The sequence below is a fragment of the Lathyrus oleraceus genome, chromosome 6, assembly GCF_024323335.1.
Source record: "Lathyrus oleraceus cultivar Zhongwan6 chromosome 6, CAAS_Psat_ZW6_1.0, whole genome shotgun sequence".
Classification (NCBI taxonomy): domain Eukaryota; kingdom Viridiplantae; phylum Streptophyta; class Magnoliopsida; order Fabales; family Fabaceae; genus Lathyrus; species Lathyrus oleraceus.
The window spans coordinates 243763772-243787981 of NC_066584.1; the positions used below are offsets into that span (position 1 = coordinate 243763772).

The following is a 24210-nucleotide window of genomic DNA, read 5'->3' on the forward strand; positions in this document are numbered from 1 at the left end:
AAGGATAGAGTGTAAGACCTCATTGGTCACTCATATCTTCTGTTTTATCTGTTTGTATGTGAGGAAACAACTGTAAGTCCCTGCAAGTTGGCATTTGTTTTCCTAGGACCATACTGTGTATGTTAGAGTAAGTCCAGACAGATTGGCATCTGACATCCATTGTTTTGCTTTCTCTTGTTATGTGAGGTTGTAACTGTAAGTCCCAGCAAGTTGGCATTTGCATACCTGTGATCATGTTGTTGCTTTTGTTCCTGTATGTGAGGACCCATTGTAAGTCCCTGTAATGTGGCATTGGATTTCCTAGGACCATACTGTGGAGTTAACCTAAGTCCAGACAGATTGGCAGTTAACTTCCATGTTTCATCTTTGTTTTCTTTTGAGGAGATTAGTGTAAGTCCATTGAGTGGCTTCTGATATCCTGTTCTGTTTTAGGAGACTGGTGTAAATCCATTGATTGGCATCCGGTATCCGCTTTTCTTTGCTTTGTTTGTTTATTATTATCCATTGCTATTCCAAAGGACACACTTGAATCATCTGCCATATGATTTCAAGAAGTGAACCTTCTAAGAAGTTTTACTATCCATCCTCATCCATTCATCATTCATTATGTCCTAAACCTTTTCACACTTTACCTTTCAAATTTGACATAAGTGCTGTGCAAACATCTTCATGGTTTTCTAACTAAAAACCTGGACTCAAGTCCTTAACTTTTTTCAAACTCCATTTCATAATACTTCTTTCAAATCAATCTTAATCATACTTTGACCACACTTTCATAATCACAATCAATTAACTTCACTCATTCACTTGTTTTGGCTTTGTCCATTAATCTTTTCATGCATTAGCCATAGGCTTCAATTATCATTGTGGTTGATGTAAATCTTGCCTATCCTTAGTGAGTCGACAGTAAGACTTCCGTACTGAAAACAGGGTTAACCCCTCTAGTGCGTCGAAGCTATCCTCACATGGTGGATGTGGTTCTTGGTCGAGTTTTCTCCCATTGATAATGAAAAGCCTCAGTGCTATTGTTTAAAATTGAATCCACCAACCTTTTGGAAATCTTTTAGCCGAACTACGGCGTTTTGATCCTTACCTTTGATGGAAGGTACGTAGGCAGCGGGTTCATCCGTTCAAACCCAATAATAAAATTGTATATTCTTTTCTCACCATCCCAATCATGTTTGCACAATGCTTATGTCATAACAAATAACAATTTAGTACAACAAGTGTGAAAAGGGCTCCCTAGGAGTACCTAGGACGTAGTGGGTGCCTAACACCTTCCCATTGCGTAATTTACCCCTTACCCAGACTCTCTGATCTTTTATTAGTTTTCTACGTGTAAAACTTCTTAGGCTTTTGTTCGCTTTTTAGCCAGTCCTTTGGATAAATAAAAATGCGGTGGCGACTCGAAAATCATTGTATGCTTTGCTTATGGTTTAATCGATAAATCATATAGCGACGAATACACCGCTACACATACCATACGTTCTGAATCAATGTTGTTTTCCCATTGTTTAGAATCACTCTGATATTTCCCATACCTTTTGCATTAAGATATTTGTCATCAGCACATCTGATCTTTGTCCTCTTTTCAGAGTCAAAGTCAACCAGCCATTTCTTGTTTCCAGTAACATGATCCACTACGCCAAAAACTGGAATAGACAGCGCACCTTAGAGGGCGCTTTCTTAAAGAAGCGCACTCTAAAGTGAAGAAAAAAATAAGGAAGAATAGACAGCGCACTTTAGAGGGCGCTTTTGTAACAAAGCGCCCTCTAAAGTGAAGCGAAAAAATAATGAGGAAATGGAGGGACACCAATAGAGGGCGCGTTTATGAAAGCGCCCTCTAAGGGTACCCTTAGAGGGCGCTTTTAAAAAAGTGCTCTCTAAGTCCATGTACCTTTCCAGTTTATAAAGCGCTTTTGGAAAGCCTTAGAGAGCGCTTTTAGAAGCGCCCTCTTAGGCCCCCTTTAGAGGGCGCTTTTTTTACACAAGCACCCTCTAAGGTCCCCTTTATTAAACATTAAAATTATAACATATATACTGCATGTCTCTTTATTTTCCCTCTCTATATGCTATTTCGTTTACGTAACTGGGTTTTCTCTCTACTGCAATTACTCTCTACTGCGATTACTCTCGTCCTCCGTTCGTTCTCCCTCCCTCACCGTCGTCGTCGCCGTCGCCTTTTTCTACTGCTGCGTTCACGTTCACTGAGTTATCTGCGTCCACCGTCGTTGTTCACTTTCTTCTCCATCGTTACCGTCACCTTGAAGGTATTTCTCTTCTCCATCGTTACCGTTCACTTTCTTCAGGTGTTTGATTAGGGCATTTTCTAAACTGAGTTTTACATTTTGTGCATTATGTTGATTAATGTTGTTTAGGGCAAACGAGCACTATATGGTGTTCATGAGCACCTTGTTGTAAGGTTTTTTATTTCTGATTGAAAACTGATGTCATTTGGAGTGTGTTTGAGCTTGTGCTTGGAAGTTTGATGATTATGGATGCAAGTTTGTTCATGTTCCAAACCATAAGTTTGCATTGGTCTTTTGTATGCAGTAGGTGTGTGTGAGTTTGTATTCAATAATGATGAAAAAAAGAGAGAGTTTAGATTGTTGTAACATGAGAGAAATGGAAGGTATATGAATGTGTTTTTTGTGTAGCTTCACGAATATGGTCATTGTCTTACTTGGGTCTTATTGAATCATTTCTATATTACAGATAAAATGGCTAACCAAGACGATACCCATGACGCGAGTGGATCACGTAACAATGTTGAAAAAGAAATCAAATGAGGATTGACTGTTATAAAGTCAATCATTCGTGCAAGAGACAAGGGTGAAAAATTCGAAGTACATTGGAGTGCTGAAGACCAACTAATTGAGCCTAACGGTTCAATGTTGGCAAGTTACATTGGTTCCCTTGTTCGACAACATATTCCGATTACATGTGATAATTGGAGAAGTCCGGAATTGAAGGTTGGCAAAGAAAAAATATGGTCCAAGATACAGGTACTTACCATATATTATTATATGTTTTTTTTGTTGACTATTTGTTGACCATATATTGTCATAATATTACTTATAATAACACACTCCATTTGTATGTTTTTTAGAGATCCTTTCACATCGATGAAAGCCGGCAAAAATATTGTATTCAATTGGCCGGAAAAAGACTCCGAGGATTTCGATCCTTTTTGTCCAACAAATTTCTCAAGGATGAGGAAGGAAACTTTGTTGAAGCAGAACGGCCAATGAAGTATGCGGAGATTATTTCAGCCGAAGAATGGGATAACTTTGTCGCCAAACGAAGAAACGAAAAATTCCATGTAATGTCTATTAATTATGGTATTATACAATTGTTAAGTTACTTGGTTCTAATATGCCTTAAAAATTTTTATCCAGGAAGTAAGCGACAAAAATCGAAAAAGGGCATCAAAACCCGCGTATCCGTACAAAAAAGGGCGTACGGGATATGCACGGTTACAACAAAGAATTGTGAGTATATTCAAATGCTATGAGCTTATACATTGTCACAATATGTTATAATTGATGATCTTATAATCTGATTCAATTTGTAGCTAGCCGAGGAGAAAAGTGACGCAACATCTCTTCCGGAGCACGTATTGTGGAAGGCTGCTCGGGTTGGGAAGGATGGGGTTGTCGTTGAAGCGGTTCAAAATGTTTATGACGAATGTGTAAGTATATGTAACATTATTTCTTTAATTATATCGAAAATTTTGTTAGACATATAATTCATTTTTAATCTCCTCTAATAATATTTCAGGAGACTTTATCCCAAACCTTACCTTCAACCGAGGTCCAGGATTGCAGGAGCGTACTTAGTCGAGTACTAAATGTTCCTGAGTATTCCGGTCGTGTGAGGGGTAAGGGTTTTGGTGTGACTCCGTCGTCATTTTATAAAAAACCAAAAACAAAAAATCCTACCAACAAAGAGGTGATGGAGACCTTGGCGGAGTTAAGGGCACAAGTACTCGAACTGCAAAAGGAGAATGCAAGGTATAGAGAGGAAAGGTGTGGTTCCGAGGCAAAAGATACTAGTGACCGAGCTAGTATCAATTGTCAACCGAAATTTCCCGAGGTAATTATATATGTTATTATGAAATTAAAATAGCACTTTTTTACTTTGACACATATACACGTTAACAATAACATTTATTATTGGTTTAGGGCATTACACCTTGTCAGCTGTATCTATCGTCACCAACTTATCGCATAGTTGGCAAGGGAAAAGTGCACAACACTTCGGGTGAATTACTTCACCATAATCCCCTCCCGGTGGGATATATGAAAGTTTCGGTTGACCTTGTATTAGATACCGACGCGCTTCTACCATTACCTGACGTTGTTTCAGAGACAACGTTGATGCGAGATGCAGTCGGATCCTTTGTTGGATGACCGTCAGATCTAATTTTCCCAGATGCCGAGGTATATATGTTCTAAATGATTATGAATATTTAGTATTCACATTTTAATTCAGCTACAATTATGATATTTAATCAATCCTTATTACATGGTAATGTTAGACTCCTACAAGACCCACACATAAAGCTGGTAAAGGGATTTCAAGACGCATCGAGTCGGTTGCATCTCAAAAAGAGGTACAAATATATATACCCATTGAATTATATACGCAACGATTCTGTTGCATCACAAAAAATCATGATTTAATTTATATGAATTTTTAGGTTCCCGGTCGAAAGTTGAAAAATGCTGGTAAGGATATTCCAACGACGTCCGGGACAAAATCTCAAATTATGATGCGTCTTGAGAAAATGGTGGAAGAGTCCGATATTATGCACGGCGCCATCCGTAGTGTAGATTTTGATGAAGGTGTTTTCGGAATTGCTCATTCCGAAATAATTGCAAAGGAGGACATGCAACAACTTTTTGAACACGAAGAATTGGGCATCGCTGTCATTCATACATACATATGGTACTCCGATCAATCTATTATTTACTTAGTTGAACAATTTATTTACACATTTCAATGAGTAGTCTAATGTTTATTATGTTTCTATTTAAGGTATATGTATGTAACATTGATGCGGGGAACTGAATTGTGTAACCGATTCAATTTTATTGCTGCTTTCCGTATCAACACAACGTTTATAACGAAAAATCCAACATCCGTAAAGAATGAACTAGTCGATAGATTCATGGCGGCCGGCGATAATACTACACCCAGTTTGTATTTTTTACCGTTTAATTCTGGCAACGGGTTAGATTTTCTTTCTAATAATTTCATTCTAATCTATGTATATCTTTTACGTAGAAAATTTTCATGCATCTAAATTTTTGTTTTATTTTACAGTGGTCACTGGGTGTTGGTTGCTATGGATCTTTCGAGACTAATGGTGTATTATCTCGATTCGTTATCGGGTGATTGGAGTAAATATCCGAGTATGAAGAAGACGGTTTACGCGTAAGTGAAATTCCCCTAAATATTCGTGTGTATTTGTATATTTAATTATGTCTGTCAGATTGATCTCAATATACGTTTTTATTTTGTTAGGGCAATACTAAAATTTAGATCGAAAAAGAATTACCGTAATAGGAAGGACATTACCTGGGTCAGAGTTCAGGTATATATTAAGTATCTTATTTTTGCTTATAATAGTGTTTGTTTTTTTGCTTATAATAGTGTTTGTAAGAAATTAACTATATATATATATATTGTTTGTTTTTCTGTGTAGTGTCCTCAGCAAAACAATTCGGTCGATTGCGGATTTTTTGTATTGAGATTTATGAGAGATATCATTGCGTTGAATCGTATAGACATCCCAAAAATGGTATGGAATAATAACTTAGGGTTTATTTTAATATTATCAGATATTTCATCTAATTTGTTACTAAATCATGAATATGTTTTATTCTCTTAATTGTAGTACTTTGAGGAATACAAATCTTACTCAAGAGCTCATTTGGATGAAATGAAGGATGAATTGTGTCAATTCATTGTTGATCAAAGAATCATATAGCTAGGTTGTATATTGTTGTACATATATGTATGGAATGTTGTTGTTGTATGCTGTTGTTGTATATATGTTGTATATTGTTGTTGTACTTTTACTAAATCATGAATATGTTGTTGTATATTGTTGATCAAAGAATCATATATTAATGTTGTATATATGGAGGATTAATGTTGTATATAAATGGATTCATGTTGTATATATCAATGGATTAATGGTGTATAACATTGGATTAAAGGATGAAATCAATATGAATTTTACACTTTTGCAGCATGCGAACAGGTTACCAATTAAATATCCACTGTTTTTCAAACAAATTTTTTTAAAATAACTAACACTTTAGAGGGCGCTTTCTGTAGGAAGCGCCCTCTAAACACTTTACATTGACAATTTTAGAGGGCGCTTTGTCCAGAAAGCGCCCTCTAAACACTTTACATTGACAACTTTAGAGGGCGCTTTTTCCAGAAAGCGCCCTCTAAGGTGTCCCTTTATGGACCACTCCAGAGGGCGCTTTTTTCTGAAAGCGCACTATAATGTGGCCCTTAAAGGGCCACTTTAGACAGCGCTTTCTCCAGGAAAACAAAGCGTTGTCTTTACCTATGCCAGCGCCACTTTAGAGGGCGCTTAAAAGCGCTGTTATAGGCCAAAATAAGCGCCCTCTTTTCCCTTATTTGGCGTAGTGTGATTTGAACAGCCAGTGTCCATATACCACCAGTCTATCAGATCCATATCATCAGATTCAGAGGCCATCAATAGCACAGATTCGTCATCAGAACTTCTGGCTATATTTGCTTCTTCTGATTTTCTCTCCTTGTTTGACCAACAGTCTCTAGCAAAGTGACCAAACTTCTTACAGCAATAACATTGGATCTTCTTCTTGTCATACTTCTCTTTTCCCTTTTGAGCATTCTTTTGTCTATCAGAGGTTGAGCTTTCTGACTTCTGACCACCATCAGATCTTCTCCTGGCTTCTGACTGCTTCTGATACCTCCTATCAGAAGTTGCTTTCAAAGCCTGCTGCTCTACTTCCCTTTCAGAAGTTCTCTCAGTCAAACGCAACCCTTGCGCTTCTAGACTGCTCTGCAGCTCTTCAATTCTCATGGTGCTCAGATCTTTGGAATGTTCTATTGCTACCACAATGTAATCAAATTGACAGGTAAGGGATCTCAATACCTTCTCCATGATTGTTTCTTCAGAAAGAGTTTCTCCACACGTTTTCATCTCATTAGTGATCAGAATCACTCTGGAGATGTATTCAGAAACTTTCTCATTATTCTTCATGTTGAGATTCTCATATTGCTTTCTCAAGGACTGAAGTTTCACCTTCTTCACTGATGCGTCACCACCATAACATCTAACCAGTGTGTCCCACGCAGCCTTTGCTGTCGTTGAATCTGCAATCTTCTCAAACACATTTACATCAACACATTGATGAATGAAGAACAATGCTTTCTGATCCTTCTTCCTTACTTCCTTCTGCGCGTTTTTCTGTTCATCCGTCGCATCTGCTGCTACCGAAACATAACCATCAGTGACAAGATCTAGAACATCTTGAGCACCGAACAGTACACACATTTGGATCATCCAACGATTCTAGTTTTTACCGTCAAATACTGGAAGTTTGGTGTTCATGTTGCCGTTTCCGTTCATCTTTCTACCTTGCACAGTACACTCAGATTTCTCACACAGTGTTTCCCAACCCACAGAATTAAAATTCTGATCAGATTTTGTTCAAGATTCAACACGAATCTAAGAATCAAAATCAAACACACAAGACCTCACGTTCACTCGTGTTTCCCGTGTTTCCCAATGAATCCGAACCGGAGCTCTGATACCAATTATTGGTGCAAAGGTAGAATGAATGGAAATATTCTATTAAGAGAATGACGGCTACAAAACATGATAAAAGTTACAATGATTTCCACCATATTTATAAGCTAAAACTAGGGTTACTAGAATAGGATAAAATACTAAAATACCCTCTAACAAACTTAGGGGCTAAGAAAATAGTACAACTAATAAATATGAATTACTTCTAATAAGTAGGAGCCCTTGTATCTCTCAACTTGTCATAACCATTTTGACCAAAATCTTGATTTAAATTATACTCAATCCATTATTGCATGGTTCCAATGAAAAATCTTGTACAATTATCAATGTCCATTAAATGAGTTTAAATTAGAAAAATACATTCTCAGGTCACTATTATAAATAAATTTGACTTTTTTGATATATTTGACCGATGTATAAAAAAATAAGCCAAATTTATTTATAATAATAACTAGATGGTGTATGTATATTTTAGTAATGCAGATTTTATAACACTTTAAATTATAGAAATCTCTTTTAGATGTTAATTTTAATATGAATATCAATAATATATAAAATAATTTTAAATTTTAATAAAATATTATTGATCGGTATAATATTACTTCAAAATTACACTATGGTATATATTTAAAGAAACTCACATTCATGATAATATATAATGTTTGATGCCTTATCACTAAACTAATAAAACAATCATGTTTTATTTCTTTGTAATGAAACTCATAACTTATTCTTCAAACTAGAAGAAAAACATAAAGTTCCAACTTTATCTATTATTATTTTTTATTATCATTGAGGCACAACACAAGATCACATTGAAACATTAACTGTGACTCTCTTGCACATTCCTTGTAGCACAACAGCATATCGAATCCCTGCATACCCCTCTCCAATAGCCCTTCCCACTCTGTGTGCAGTAGGTATAACAGTCAGGTTTTGCTTGGCCACATTGGATAGGACATGTCCATGTTTCAGATATTACCCTTCTACCTTCAGCTTTGGGCATACCTAGGGAGTCATAATAATTAGTAAGCATAACATAAATAATAAATGGAAGATTTAAACTCTACTATGCAATTGTCTAGTACAAATACCTATTGAGAAAAGAAAAACTACAACCATGGCAACTGCCATAATAAACTTCTCTCCACTCCTCATCTTTTAATTTTCTATGTTCTTCCTCTATCTTCAATGGTCCTATGTGAATATATATATATATATATATATATATATATATATTATATATATATATATATATTATATATATATATAATATATATATATATATATATATATATATATATATATAAATAAAGTTTGTCAAAAGAACATAATAATACATAATAGGTAATTTACTTTAATGATGCACAATAAACTGGATTTAGATTATTTTAATAGAACATTATAATATTTAATACTTACCTACACAATAAATGATTAAAAAAATTATTTTTTTCTAAATATATATTCAATGTACTGAAAATATAAATAATCAACTTTAAAAAAAAATATTATGTGTATTTAATGAAGTGAATGAAAGACTAACAATGTCTTAAAAAAATGGTTAAGAAATTAAAATGATAAGTTGAACATTATTTAATAGATTAAGAAGAAATATATTTTTTAAATATACGTGTATTCAATGTACTGAAAACATAAATAATCAACTTTTTAAAAGAATATCATGTATATTCATTAAACTGAACATATGATACACCTAAAATTCTTAAATAGTGTCTCGTAAACAAAGATTAAATAATCATTTTTCTAAATATACGTGTATTCAATGTATCAAAAACATAAATATTTAATTAAAAAAAGATTATTTGTATTCAATGAATAACTGAATATATATATATATATATATATATATATATATATATATATATATATATATATATATATATATATATATATAGGGGTGTGCATGGATCATAAACCAAACCAAATTGAACCATATATATGGTTCGGTTTGAATCTTAAAACCATTTTCATAAAATCAATTTATTTTCTTAAAATCGGTTTATAAGTGGATCGGTTCGGTTTTAAATCGGTTTTTAACAAAAAAGAATAGTTAAAAAAAAACAGTTTTAAATCAATTTTTTATTTTCTTAAAAAAATAAATTTCAAAACCAATTTTATAAAAAAAACAGTTTTTAAAACTAAATTTTTAAAAAATCAATTTTATATCAAAAATAATTTTATTTTCTTTTAACTAATTTTTTTAATTTCACTAGTTATAAAACTATTTTATGTAAAAAAATATTTATTTTAAAAAATTACTTTAAATTTGACTTTTATAATCACCGCAAATAATATCTCGATTAAAAATAATCTCAAATATGGTGTGTTACATCAAAACGATCATAAAATAAATTAATTATGAATCATATCTCTATAAATCATAATTGTTCATAAAATAAATAATTCATCAAAAAAATTTGTTCAAATTTCTAAAATCTCTCATAATTGTTCATAAATAAATTTTACGATATTTTAAAATATATTTCATTTTAAAATTTAAAAAACATAAAAAAAAATCAAATATTAAGAAAAAAGAAAAAAAAATTGAAAATAATAAAATTATATTCTGAAAAAAAAATCCTAAAAAAATATTATTTCAAAAAATAAAAATAACTGAAAAAAAATTATTCTAAAAAAATGGAAATCGAAAATAATTTTTTTTTGGAAATAATATAATAATTTCTATTTTGTAAATATAAAAAATTAATTTTTTTTAAATTATTCTTTTCAAAAATAAAAGTTTTTTTTATTCGAAAATTTGAAAAAATAACCTTTTTAAAAATTAAAAAATTTATCAAAAAAATTTATTTAAAAAAACAATTTTTTTATTTTAAAAAATACAAAATATTTTTGATAAAAAATATATTTTTTATTTAGAAGAAAATAATAATTTTATTTGAAAAAAAAAATATCAAATATAATTTTTTTGAAAAAAAAATCCAAATATAATATTTTTCGTGAAAAGAAAAAAAATTCTGAATTTTATTTTTAAAATAATTTTTTATGAAATTTAAAAAAATTTAAAATATAAAATTGATTTATAATGTGATAAAACATGAAAAAGACATATAAAAATGTAACTCATCCTTAAAATTTGGATACCCAATAACAAAACCAAATTTTTATAATGGATAACGGTTTATATTTGGATAATAAAATGGATACCCAAATTTTTATTTAGCATTTGGTTTGGTTGTTTAAAAGGAGAACAATTTGGATACCAATTTGGTTATGGATAACCGGTTTTTTTACACACCCATATATATATATAATATATATATATATATATATATATATTATATATATATATATATATATATATATATATATATAATTTATTTATTGGTTATGACAAAGGATAAATCTCTGAAACAATTAAGAGAAAGTACATAAATTCACATCTCATCTATCTAGAAGTCATTTCCAAGCCAAAACAAAAAACTATTTTCTTCCATTTCTTTCACAATTGTTGAAACACCTTTAAAAATCACATCACTGTGAACCCTCCAAATAGCTCAGACAACAGCATGCCAAATCATAACAAAGTCACCCCTAGACTTATTCCTACAACCTAAAGAGAGAGAAAAACTCAAATAATATTATGATCACTAGGAGGAACCACCTGATAACCCAATCACTGGAATATCGTATACCACAATGACCGAGCTAACTCACAGGTGACAAAAATATGAGAAATCGACTCAATCATATCCTCACACAGGGGATAAGAGACCCCATTAGAATAAATAATCATCCTCATTTTAAACAGGTTATATCTAGAACAAAATCTATCTTGCAGAATTGACAAGAAAAGACTACCACTTTAGATGGAGCCCCGCTAACTCAAATGAGGGGAATCGTCAATTTCTCAATCAAATGAAATGATAAAGAAGAAATAGAAAGATACATCTAATCAAGACAATAAGAGGCAACAAAAAGTATACCTTATCTTGTATGATTATAATTTCACTTATCTATATCTTGAGAAAGAGTAGCGCCTTGAAGCACATATAGAAGATTGTCAACTATGAGTAATTCACAAAGAAAGAAGGGCCTACTCTACCCGAGATCCCAAACCAGGTCCCCATTTTCCGCCTGACCAATCTCTTCAAACAACCCATTAGGTTTTATAGAATTTGAAAATAGACCAGAGAACTTATTCTTTAGGGGAATTGATCATACCCAAGGATCTTTCTAAAAAGAAGTCTGAAAGTTTAATCCCATTTTATTTAGGATTTCATCAACAAACAAATCAAATGGATCATCCTCTTTGGACCCAAGAATATACACCTATCTCTACCAAGAAGAAGTGGATCAGAAACTTGATGTCCTTCCACTGAAGAGATGAAACAATTGAAACACTACATATATCTACGAGAATATCACACAAAAGACTAGAAGAGCTAAACTAACTAGCTGAAGGTCCCTAACACCTAACCCCCTCATTTACTCTTAGGTTTATAAACAATATCCCACTTGATATAGGAAATCTTAGTATATCCCTTCACCTCTACCCAAAGAAACCTTATTTGTAATCTAACAAGCTTCTTCCAAATCTTTACATGCATTTTCAAAAAAGACAGGACAAAGATGGGAGTAACATTAAGCATAGAATTCAAAAGAACCAATTGACCACCCAAACTAAAATATTAGTGCTTCCAAGTATTAAGTCTATTGGTCAAAATATTGACTAAAGGGTTTCAAGTAGTTTAAATTCTAGGATTATCCTCCACATAGGGTTCAATCTTGCAATGGAGGAAATCACCCCCAAAGGCCAAAAAGACAGGTAACAGACCATCTTACTGCTTCAAATTTACATAGATGATATTATATTTGGTTTTAATATTTAGTATATAAATAGATATTTATCAATTACAATGCAAGGTGAACTTGAGATGTCCCTAATGAGAGGACTCAAGTACTTCTTGACCCTTTAGATTAAGCAGACACACAAAGGCATATTCATTAGTAAAATAAATATTTCTTGGGACTTCCACAAAATCATGAAATGCAAGATGGAAAACCAATTTCTACACTTATGGCCTCAAACAATATGATTGACAATGACAAATCACTAATTGAGATTGAAATTACAAAATATTGAGGTATTATTAGATCATTGCTATATTTAACAGCAAGTCGGCCAAATATAATGTTTAGTGTGTGCATGTTTGCTAGGTTTCAGTTATCAACTAGGGAACCCATTTTAGAACCGTAAAACATATTTTAAGGTATCTTAATGGTACTTTCTAAACACAATTGATTCCCTAAGGGAAGCATTTGTAGCTTGGTAGGGTTTTTTGACTCTGAATTTGTTGGTGCAGGCATGATAGAAAAAGAACTAGCGATACTTATCACATCTTTGGAAACAACTTGGTTTCTTGGCATAGTAAAAATAAATCAAATATTTCTTTTTCTATCGTTAAGGTTGAGTATTTAGTCATTGGCAATTGTTATGCTAAAATATTATGGCTATAGCAATAATTGTTGGATTACGATTTAAACCTAGGATGCATTCCATTTAAGTATGACAACATCAGTGAAATAAGTCTTACCATGAATGTTGACACGCCGCAAGTGCACGATTGTGCGATGTAGTAAAAAGTTATCGAACCACAGAGACCAATGGTTTAAGTACCGAATTTCGTCATATCGGTGTATATCTATAGAAATCAATAATATGAGTTTTGGCGAAAAGCACTTAAATGAAAACATCTTATATGTAAAACCACTTAAATTCCAATTGAGGCAAACATGACCTAGGGTTATGGTTCTCACTCTAACTCATTTGTAAAATCTGAGTCACTTCTATTACGAGAATTCCGCATAATTTATAGAAAATAGATAAATATGGGAAATACCTGCTTTCACTAACACATTGCCTTATCGATGATGAATACTTCGTCTACTTTCACACGGCTGAATTATCCGTCAATGATTCGTTACTTTTGCTCAGCTATAAAGTTTTCTCAAATTCGTCCAAGCGATTTCGCTATACTGGACTTGTCTGTTTAAAAACCTGGTATCGACACACATCTTTTTAGATTATGATCGATACTTGAGAACACTTTACTTCATACAAGAGTTGGATTGCATGAACTCAGGAAATAAAATAAATTTAGACAAATTCTCTCGTAATTAACATGTGATAGTTCATACAAAATGTTATAAGATGATTCCCATAACCCCTAGACCCTAATGGATTGCTCACTCATGGCGAGGAAAGACAAAACCAATCCGATGATCATATTAGAATTCATAATTATACAATTGAAAATAGACAAACAATTGAATATCAAAACAAATATAAAACCTGAATTGATGACTTTGATCCAAATTAGAGGATAAAATTGAAAAGAATACATTAGAAATTGAAATTGATCATTCATTTTGGAACAATCTTTTATTCTAAATGAATCACTCATTTTGAGACGGAGAGAGTAAGATTGATCACATAAGCACGCCAACAAATATAATGAGACTTACAATTTTCTTTTTATATTTTAGTAGAAAAAATATTTATTATGACAATTATTGATTTTTTACCTATATTAAAAAATATAATTATTATTGTTATTTTTTAAACAATAATTCTTCTTTTACCTATAATATCCTTAATTTTATTACATTGATTTTACTTTTTCTCTCTACATAATAATTAAATAGGAGTAATTTTGACAAAAATATAATTAATATTACCTTAAAATTTGTAAGTGACAATTAAAAAAATATTTTTTTTCAAAAATAATACTTAAAAAGAAACAGAGAGAGTAGGAGCCCATTAAATGAGTTTAAATTAGAAAAATACATTCTCAGATCACTATTATAAATAAATTTGACTTTTTTGATATATTTGACCGATGTATAAAAAAATAAGCCAAATTTATTTATAATAATAACTAGATGGTGTATGTATATTTTAGTAATGCAGATTTTATAACACTTTAAATTATAGAAATCTCTTTTAGATGTTAATTTTAATATGAATATCAATAATATATAAAATAATTTTAAATTTTAATAAAATATTATTGATCGGTATAATATTACTTCAAAATTACACTATGGTATATATTTTAAAGAAACTCACATTCATGATAATATATAATGTTTGATGCCTTATCACTAAACTAATAAAACAAATCATGTTTTATTTCTTTGTAATGAAACTCATAACTTATTCTTCAAACTAGAAGAAAAACATAAAGTTCCAACTTTATCTATTATTTTTTTTTTATTATCATTGAGGCACAACACAAGATCACATTGAAACATTAACTGTGACTCTCTTGCACATTCCTTGTAGCACAACAGCATATCGAATCCCTGCATACCCCTCTCCAATAGCCCTTCCCACTCTGTGTGCAGTAGGTATAACAGTCAGGTTTTGCTTGGCCACATTGGATAGGACATGTCCATGTTTCAGATATTACCCTTCTACCTTCAGCTTTGGGCATACCTAGGGAGTCATAATAATTAGTAAGCATAACATAAATAATAAATGGAAGATTTAAACTCTACTATGCAAATTGTCTAGTACAAATACCTATTGAGAAAAGAAAAACTACAACCATGGCAACTGCCATAATAAACTTCTCTCCACTCCTCATCTTTTAATTTTCTATGTTCTTCCTCTATCTTCAATGGTCCTATGTGAATATATATATATATATATATATATATATATATATATATATATATATATAATATATATATATATATATATATATATATATATATATATAAAATAAAGTTTGTCAAAAGAACATAATAAATACATAATAGGTAATTTACTTTAATGATGCACAATAAACTGGATTTAGATTATTTTAATAGAACATTATAATATTTAATACTTACCTACACAATAAATGATTAAAAAAATTATTTTTTTCTAAATATATATTCAATGTACTGAAAATATAAATAATCAACTTTAAAAAAAAATATTATGTGTATTTAATGAAGTGAATGAAAGACTAACAATGTCTTAAAAAAATGGTTAAGAAATTAAAATGATAAGTTGAACATTATTTAATAGATTAAGAAGAAATATATTTTTTAAATATACGTGTATTCAATGTACTAAAAATATAAATAATCAACTTTTTAAAAGAATATCATGTATATTCATTAAACTGAACATATGATACACCTAAAATTCTTAAATAGTGTCTCGTAAACAAAGATTAAATGATCATTTTTCTAAATATACGTGTATTCAATGTATCAAAAACATAAATATTTAATTAAAAAAAGATTATTTGTATTCAATGAATAACTGAATATATATATATATATATATATATATAATATATATATATATATATATATATATAATATATATATATATATATATCTATATATATATATATAATATATATTATTAATATATATATATATATATATATATATATATATATCATATATATATATATATATATATATATATATATATATATATATATATATATATATATATATATATATATATTATATATATATATATATAATATATATATATATATGGGTGTGCATGAATCATAAACCAAACCAAATTGAACCATATATATGGTTCGGTTTGGATTTTAAAACCATTTTCATAAAATCAATTTATTTTCTTAAAATCGGTTTATAAGTGGATCGGTTCGGTTTTAAATCGGTTTTTAACAAAAAAGAATAGTTAAAAAAAACAGTTTTAAATCAATTTTTTATTTTCTTAAAAAAATAAATTTCAAAACCAATTTTATAAAAAAAACAGTTTTTAAAATAATATTTTTAAAAAATCAATTTTATATCAAAAATAATTTTATTTTCTTTTAACTATTTTTTTTAATTTCACTAGTTATAAAACTATTTTATGTAAAAAAATATTTATTTTAAAAAATTACTTTAAATTTGACTTTTATAATCACCACAAATAATATCTCGATTAAAAATAATCTCAAATATGGTGTGTTACATCAAAACGATCATAAAATAAATTAATTATGAATCATATCTCTATAAATCATAATTGTTCATAAAATAAATAATTCATCAAAAAAAATTGTTCAAACTTCTAAAATCTTTCATAATTGTTTATAAATAAAATTTACGAGATTTTAAAATATATTTCTTTTTAAAATTTAAAAAACATAAAAAAAACAATTTTTTTAGAAAATAAAATATAAAATATTAAGAAAAAAGAAAAAAAATTGAAAATAATAAAATTATATTCTGAAAAATAAATCCTAAAAAATATTATTTTAAAAAATAAAAATAACTGAAAAAAAATTATTTTAAAAAAATGGAAATCGAAAATAATTTTTTTTTGAAAATAATATAATAATTTCTATTATGTAATTATAAAAAATTAAAATTTTTTAAAATTATTCTTTTCTGAAAATAAAAGTTTTTTTTATTCTGAAAATTTGAAAAAATAACCTTTTTAAAAATTAAAAAATTTATCAAAAAAATTTATTTAAAAAAACATTTTTTTACTGAAAAAATACAAAATATTTTTGATAAAAAATATATTTTTTATTTAGAAGAAAATAATAATTTCATTTGAAAAAAATATCAAATACAATTTTTTTGAAAAAATAACATCCAAATATAATATTTTTCGTGAAAAGAAAAAAAATTCTGAATTTTATTTTTAAAATAATTTTTTATGAAATTTTAAAAATAAATAAATATAAAATAGATTTATAAAGTGATAAAACATGAAAAAAGACAAATATAATCTTAAAATTTGGATACCCAATAACAAAACCAAATTTTTATAATGGATAACGGTTTATATTTGAATAATAAAATGGATATTCAAATTTTTATTTAGGATTTGGTTTGGTTTTTTAAAAGTAGAACAATTTGGATACTAATTTGGTTATGGATAACCGGTTTTTTTACACACCTATATATATATATATATATATATATTATATATATATATATATATATATATTATAATATATATATATATATATATTATATATATATATATATATATATATATAATTTATTTTTTTATTTATTTTTATTTATTTTAGATCCTTATTAGCCTGACCCTTAAACATAAACTATATAAAATAGAATAATATTTTTACTAATTAATCTCATTTGCTAAAATAAATTTATAGGTTATTAATGTATATACCATTGCCATAAATATAAAATGAAAGTTATTGTCTCGTGATGCAATAATATTAATAAAATATATAATTAATTAATGTTTCTTTCTTTTATTAAAAATTGAAAAAATATTTATTTTATAATAAATTTAACCAAATAATTAAACTGACGTGGTTAATAAATTCTACATAAAAATTAGAATCCGAGCTCAAATTAGTGCCCCTTCTTGTGAGAACTAGAGGATTGTGGGTTCCCTCTTTCTAATTTTTTTATTTCATTCATTTTAACTGTATTTCAACCAATCATATAATTGGGTTTAATATTTAATATAAATAAAATACATCTTATCAAGTTTTTCCTCTGTTCTAAATTATAGATCCCTTTGTAGACAAAAAATATTTTAAAATATAAATAAGTATTAATGATTTTCCTCCTAAATACCATATAATTTTATCACTTTATTCTTTCAGTTTTTATTTTATTTTTATAATATAATAAATGAAGAACAATATTATAAATCATATATAATTTTTCTTTTTAAACAAAAATTTAATTATTAATTTACAGAAGAATATTTAAAATAATTTATAATTTAAGACAAAGAAAGTAATACCTAAAACAATCTTATGTTAATTTTGAATTAAAATTTAATAATATATATAATAATAGTATTAAAATGGATAGAAACACATCAGTATATAATAATAATAATAATAATAATAATAATAATAATAATAATAATAATAATAATAATAATAATAATAATAATAATAATAATAATATAGTGTAAGTAGATGATGATAATCACCGGAAAAAAAACTAGTCAAAATAATTTAATGTTTGTTAAGAAATCTATTTTAAAAGGGAAATATAAAATTTTGTATATCAAGAAGATATTTATTAATGAACACGTAATGACTTATATTCTCAATATGGATACTAATGTGATGTTGTTAATTCTGATGTATTTGATAAGAAGTTTCCTATTTAAGGAGATTAATAGTTAAGGAGACTTAGAGTATGATTGATTTGGGGTAACGGGAGGGGAGAGGAGAGGAGAGGGGAGAGAAATTTTTTAATTAAATATGTTTTGTTTAATTTTTAGGAGAATAAGGAAGGGGAGGGGAACAAAATCTCTAAAAAAAAAAAAACATATTTTTTGCGTCCTTCACAATTAGAGGAATGAATTTTAATATTTAAAAAACTATTATATTTATTAAAATATCATCAATTTAATTTTAGTATTTTAAAATAATTTGTTTTCTTCTGTATTATTATTTTTCTTTTTGTGTGATTTTTCTCGTTTCATCAATTTATTATAATTGTTCTTCAGTCTTCACCTTCAAATTATTTTCGAATTTTCGCACTTAATATAAACCATCATTATTGCACTTTTTTATAAAAAAAATTATGTTTATTTATATTCATTTTTTTCTTCTAATTTTGTTATGTATTCTATCATATTTTCTTTTATATCAAATTTTAAATAATTTATTTTATTTAGTTTTGTTTATTCATTTTATTAAATATTTTGAACCATTAATATATTTAATAATAAATTATTTCATGTAATTTATTTTGTTAGATAATTCATCACGATTTAAAAGTTGTTATTAACCTATAGTTTAATTTGTGTTCGAGAGTTATAATCTTAATCAAATGTACTAAATTTTTTAACATTATTGGATAAATTATCACTTTTTTAGTCACTCATTATTATAAATTTCATTACTAAAAAAATATGCATGAATTTTTCACATTTGAATATCATATCACTTATATAAGATCATAAGGATACAAATGTAAATTATTAATAAAACCTCTCTACTCCCCTCCTGAATCAAATATATTTTTATTTAAAATCCATCCCTTACATTTCATCCCCTCTTTTAACCAGACACTTATCTAATTAAAAAAAACATCCACCTCTCATCCCATTCACTTCCCTCCATTAAAATCCCTTCCCTCCCCTCATTTGAACCAAACAGACACTAAGAAAAGAGGTACAAATCTGATAAGAACATGTGGCTTTTTACCAAACTTTTTAATGATAACATATTATATTAATAAAGAGGTAAAACTAGCAAAGTGTAAATTTAAGATATCATTTAATACAAGAAGAATCAAACGGACTACAAAAACGCAAACAAATAAATAACCGAAAAACCCAACAACCATTCAAGCCACCAGAACTATCATCTACAAATCAGAATTCACCATGAGAGCACTAAAAAATACAAACCACAACCAACACCAAAATCAAGACAAACACTCGATTTACTATTGGTTATGACAAAGGATAAATCTCTGAAACAATTCAGAGAAAGTACATAAATTCACATCTCATCTATCTAGAAGTCATTTCCAGGCCAAAATAAAAAACTATTTTCTTCCATTTCTTTCACAATTGTTGAAACACCTTTAAAAATCACATCACTGTGAACCCTCCAAATAGCTCAGACAACAGCATGCCAAATCATAACAAAGTCACCCCTAGACTTATTCCTACAACCTAAAGAGAGAAAAAACTCAAATAATATTATGATCACTAGGAGGAACCACCTGATAACCCAATCACTGGAATATCGTATACCACAATGACCGAGCTAACTCACAGGTGACAAAAATATGAGAAATCGACTCAATCATATCCTCACACAGGGGATAAGAGACCCCATTAGAATAAATAATCATCCTCATTTTAAACAGGTTATATCTAGAACAAAATCTATCTTGCAGAATTGACAAGAAAAGACTACCACTTTAGATGGAGCCCCGCTAACTCAAATGAGGGGAATCGTCAATTTCTCAATCAAATGAAATGATAAAGAAGAAATAGAAAGATACATCTAATCAAGACAATAAGAGGCAACAAAAAGTATACCTTATCTTGTATGATTATAATTTCACTTATCTATATCTTGAGAAAGAGTAGCGCCTTGAAGCACATATAGAAGATTGTCAACTATGAGTAATTCACAAAGAAAGAAGGGCCTACTCTACCCGAGATCCCAAACCAGGTCCCCATTTTCCGCCTGACCAATCTCTTCAAACAACCCATCAGGTTTTATAGAATTTGAAAATAGACCAGAGAACTTATTCTTTAGGGGAATTGATCATACCCAAGGATCTTTCCAAAAAGAAGTCTGAAAGTTTAATCCCATTTTATTTAGGATTTCACCAACAAACAAATCAAATGGATCATCCTATTTGGACCCAAGAAGAGACACCTATCTCTACCAAGAAGAAGTGGATCAGAAACTTGATGTCCTTCCACTGAAGAGATGAAACAATTGAAACACTACATATATCTACGAGAATATCACACAAAAGACTAGAAGAGCTAAACTAACTAGCTGAAGGTCCCTAACACCTAACCCCCTCCTTTACTCTTAGGTTTATAAACAATATCCCACTTGATATAGGAAATCTTACTATATCCCTTCACCTCTACCCAAAGAAACCTTATTTGTAATCTAACAAGCTTCTTCCTCTTTACATGCATTTTCAAAAAAGACAGGACAAAGATGGGAGTAACGTTAAGCATAGAATTCAAAAGAACCAATTGACCACCCAAACTAAAATATTTGTGCTTCCAAGTATTAAGTCTATTGGTCAAAATATTGACTAAAGGGTTTCAAGTAGTTTAAATTCTAGGATTATCCTCCACAGAGGGTTCAATCTTGCAATGGAGGAAATCACCCGCAAAGGCCAAAAAGACAGGTAGCAGACCATCTTACTGCTTCAAACTTACATAGATGATATTATATTTGGTTTTAATATTTAGTATATAAATAGATATTTATCAAGTACAATGCAAGGTGAACTTGAGATATCCCTAATGAGAGGACTCAAGTACTTCTTGACCCTTTAGATTAAGCAGACACACAAAGGCATATTCATTAGTAAAATAAATATTTCTTGGGACTTCCACAAAATTATGAAATGCAAGATGGAAAACCAATTTCTACACTTATGGCCTCAAACAATATGATTGACAATGACAAATCACTAATTGAGATTGAAATTACAAAATATTGAGGTATTATTAGATCATTGCTATATTTAATAGCAAGTCGGTCAAATATAATGTTTAGTGTGTGCATGTTTGCTAGGTTTCAGTCATCAACTAGGGAACCCATTTTAGAACCGTAAAACATATTTTAAGGTATCTTAATGGTACTTTCTAAACACAACCGATTCCCTAAGGGAAGCATTTGTAGCTTGGTAGGGTTTTTTGACTATGAATTTATTGGTGCAGGCATGATAGAAAAAGAACTAGCGATACTTATCACATCTTTGGAAACAACTTGGTTTCTTGGCATAGTAAAAATAAATCAAATATTTCTTTTTCTATCGTTAAGGTTGAGTATTTAGTCATTGGCAATTGTTATGCTAAAATATTATGGCTCTAGCAATAATTGTTGGATTACGATTTAAACCTAGGATGCATTCCAATTAAGTATGACAACATCAGTGAAATAAGTCTTACCATGAATGTTGACACGCCGCAAGTGCACGATTGTGCGATGTAGTAAAAAGTTATCGAACCATAGAGACCAATGGTTTAAGTACCGAATTTTGTCATATCGGTGTATATCTATAGAAATCAATAATATGAGTTTTGGTGAAAAGCACTTAAATGAAAACATCTTATATGTAAAACCACTTAAATTCCAATTGAGGAAAACATGACCTAGGGTTATGGTTCTCACTCTAACTCATTTGTACAATCTGAGTCACTTCTATTACGAGAATTCCGCATAATTTATAGAAAATAGATAAATATGGGCAATACCTGCTTTCACTAACACATTGCCTTATCGATGATGAATACTTCGTCTACTTTCACACGGCTGAATTATCCGTCAATGATTCGTTACTTTTGCTCAGCTATAAAATTTTCTCAAATTCGTCCAAGCGCTTTCGCTGTACTGGACTTGTCTGTTTAAAAACCTGGTATCGACACACATCCTTTTAGATTATGATCGATACTTGAGAACACTTTACTTCATACAAGAGTTGGATTGCATGAACTCAGGAAATAAAATAAATTTAGACAAATTCTCTCGTAATTAACATGTGATAGATCATACAAAATGTTATAAGATGATTCCCATAACCCCTAGTCCCTAATGGATTGCTCACTCATGGCGAGGAAAGACAAAACCAATTCGATGATCATAATTGTATTCATAATTATACAATTGAAAATAGACAAACAATTGAATATCAAAACAAATATAAAACCTGAATTGATGACTTTGATCCAAATTACTCCAAAGGAGACTTGAGCACAGAGGAATTAGAAAATACGTAGAAACAAATATATTTGCTTGTTTTGTTCTGAACGTGAAGGGTTGTGATGAGGTCGATGTTAGAATCCACCCCGTTTCCTTTTCATTGTGTTGAAGAATCAAGCCTTTGGGCCCAAAATTTCACTCTTTGCTTTTCCACCCCTTCAATCCGTTTTGACAACCCCTAGCCCATGTTCTTGATTTTTGTTTATTAATCCCTCATTAATTTTACTTAATAATGGTTATTTATTGTTAATCCCATTTTCTTGTTGTTAATCTTGTTGTTGTCTTGTAGAGAATTAGAATTAGGTTAATTCATGTTTTTAGATAACTAGGAATTAACACAATTTTAATGAGTAATTAGATTAAGCCCTAGTTAGGATTAAATAGATAGTTAATTAAAAATTAGGTTTAATCAAATTTTAGATTAGATTTAGTTTTTCTTAATTTTCCAGAATTAATTTTCATTTGATTAACCATGCCATGATTAATTTTTAGTCGTTAAATCTCATTATTTCTTTTTGTGGATTTTGTTTCGATTAATATTGTAATACCCCGTATTTCCTTAAATATTCAATTCCTATTAATTGAGATCAATTGAGTTCCTATGTGCTCTAAAAGTTATCAGTTGGGATAAATAGAGTAAATAGTGAATTCAGATTGACTTAATTAATATTAATTAGGACTGACCTTTTATTAGTTGAGATATTTTGGTAACACTAATAATGGGTAAATTGCTCTAGTAGAACAAATATTAAAAGTGTAGTATCACTTGGGATATTTGTTACTACTAGTAACCTTTTTTAACTACATATTCCTAGTGGCAAATGGTGGCCACATGTTTATATCCCTCACCTACCAACCTTGTGTACCACTTCATTTCCTCTAGTTATCAGTAGAAGCATTAGTAGAGAAAGAAATTGGGGAAAAAGAAGGTAACTTGGAAAGCGGAAG

The 24210-nt window shown here is 29.3% G+C and overlaps 3 long non-coding RNA genes across 3 annotated transcripts; 1 reads left to right on the forward strand and 2 right to left on the reverse strand.

Annotated features, from left to right (window-relative positions):
- Positions 1 to 3790: 3790 nt before the first annotated feature.
- On the forward strand, positions 3791 to 4617 carry LOC127098583 (uncharacterized). The gene is made up of 3 exons (XR_007793388.1): positions 3791 to 4095; positions 4185 to 4442; positions 4541 to 4617. It is a non-coding gene; the product is annotated as an uncharacterized LOC127098583 (long non-coding RNA).
- A 3955-nt stretch (positions 4618 to 8572) lies between these two features.
- On the reverse strand, positions 8573 to 9045 carry LOC127092638 (uncharacterized). Its single transcript, XR_007792241.1, has 2 exons — positions 8914 to 9045; positions 8573 to 8827 (listed from the first exon to the last, which is right to left on the reverse strand). It is a non-coding gene; the product is annotated as an uncharacterized LOC127092638 (long non-coding RNA).
- A 5924-nt stretch (positions 9046 to 14969) lies between these two features.
- Positions 14970 to 15521, reverse strand: LOC127092637 (uncharacterized). Its single transcript, XR_007792240.1, has 2 exons — positions 15390 to 15521; positions 14970 to 15302 (listed from the first exon to the last, which is right to left on the reverse strand). It is a non-coding gene; the product is annotated as an uncharacterized LOC127092637 (long non-coding RNA).
- Positions 15522 to 24210: the final 8689 nt, after the last annotated feature.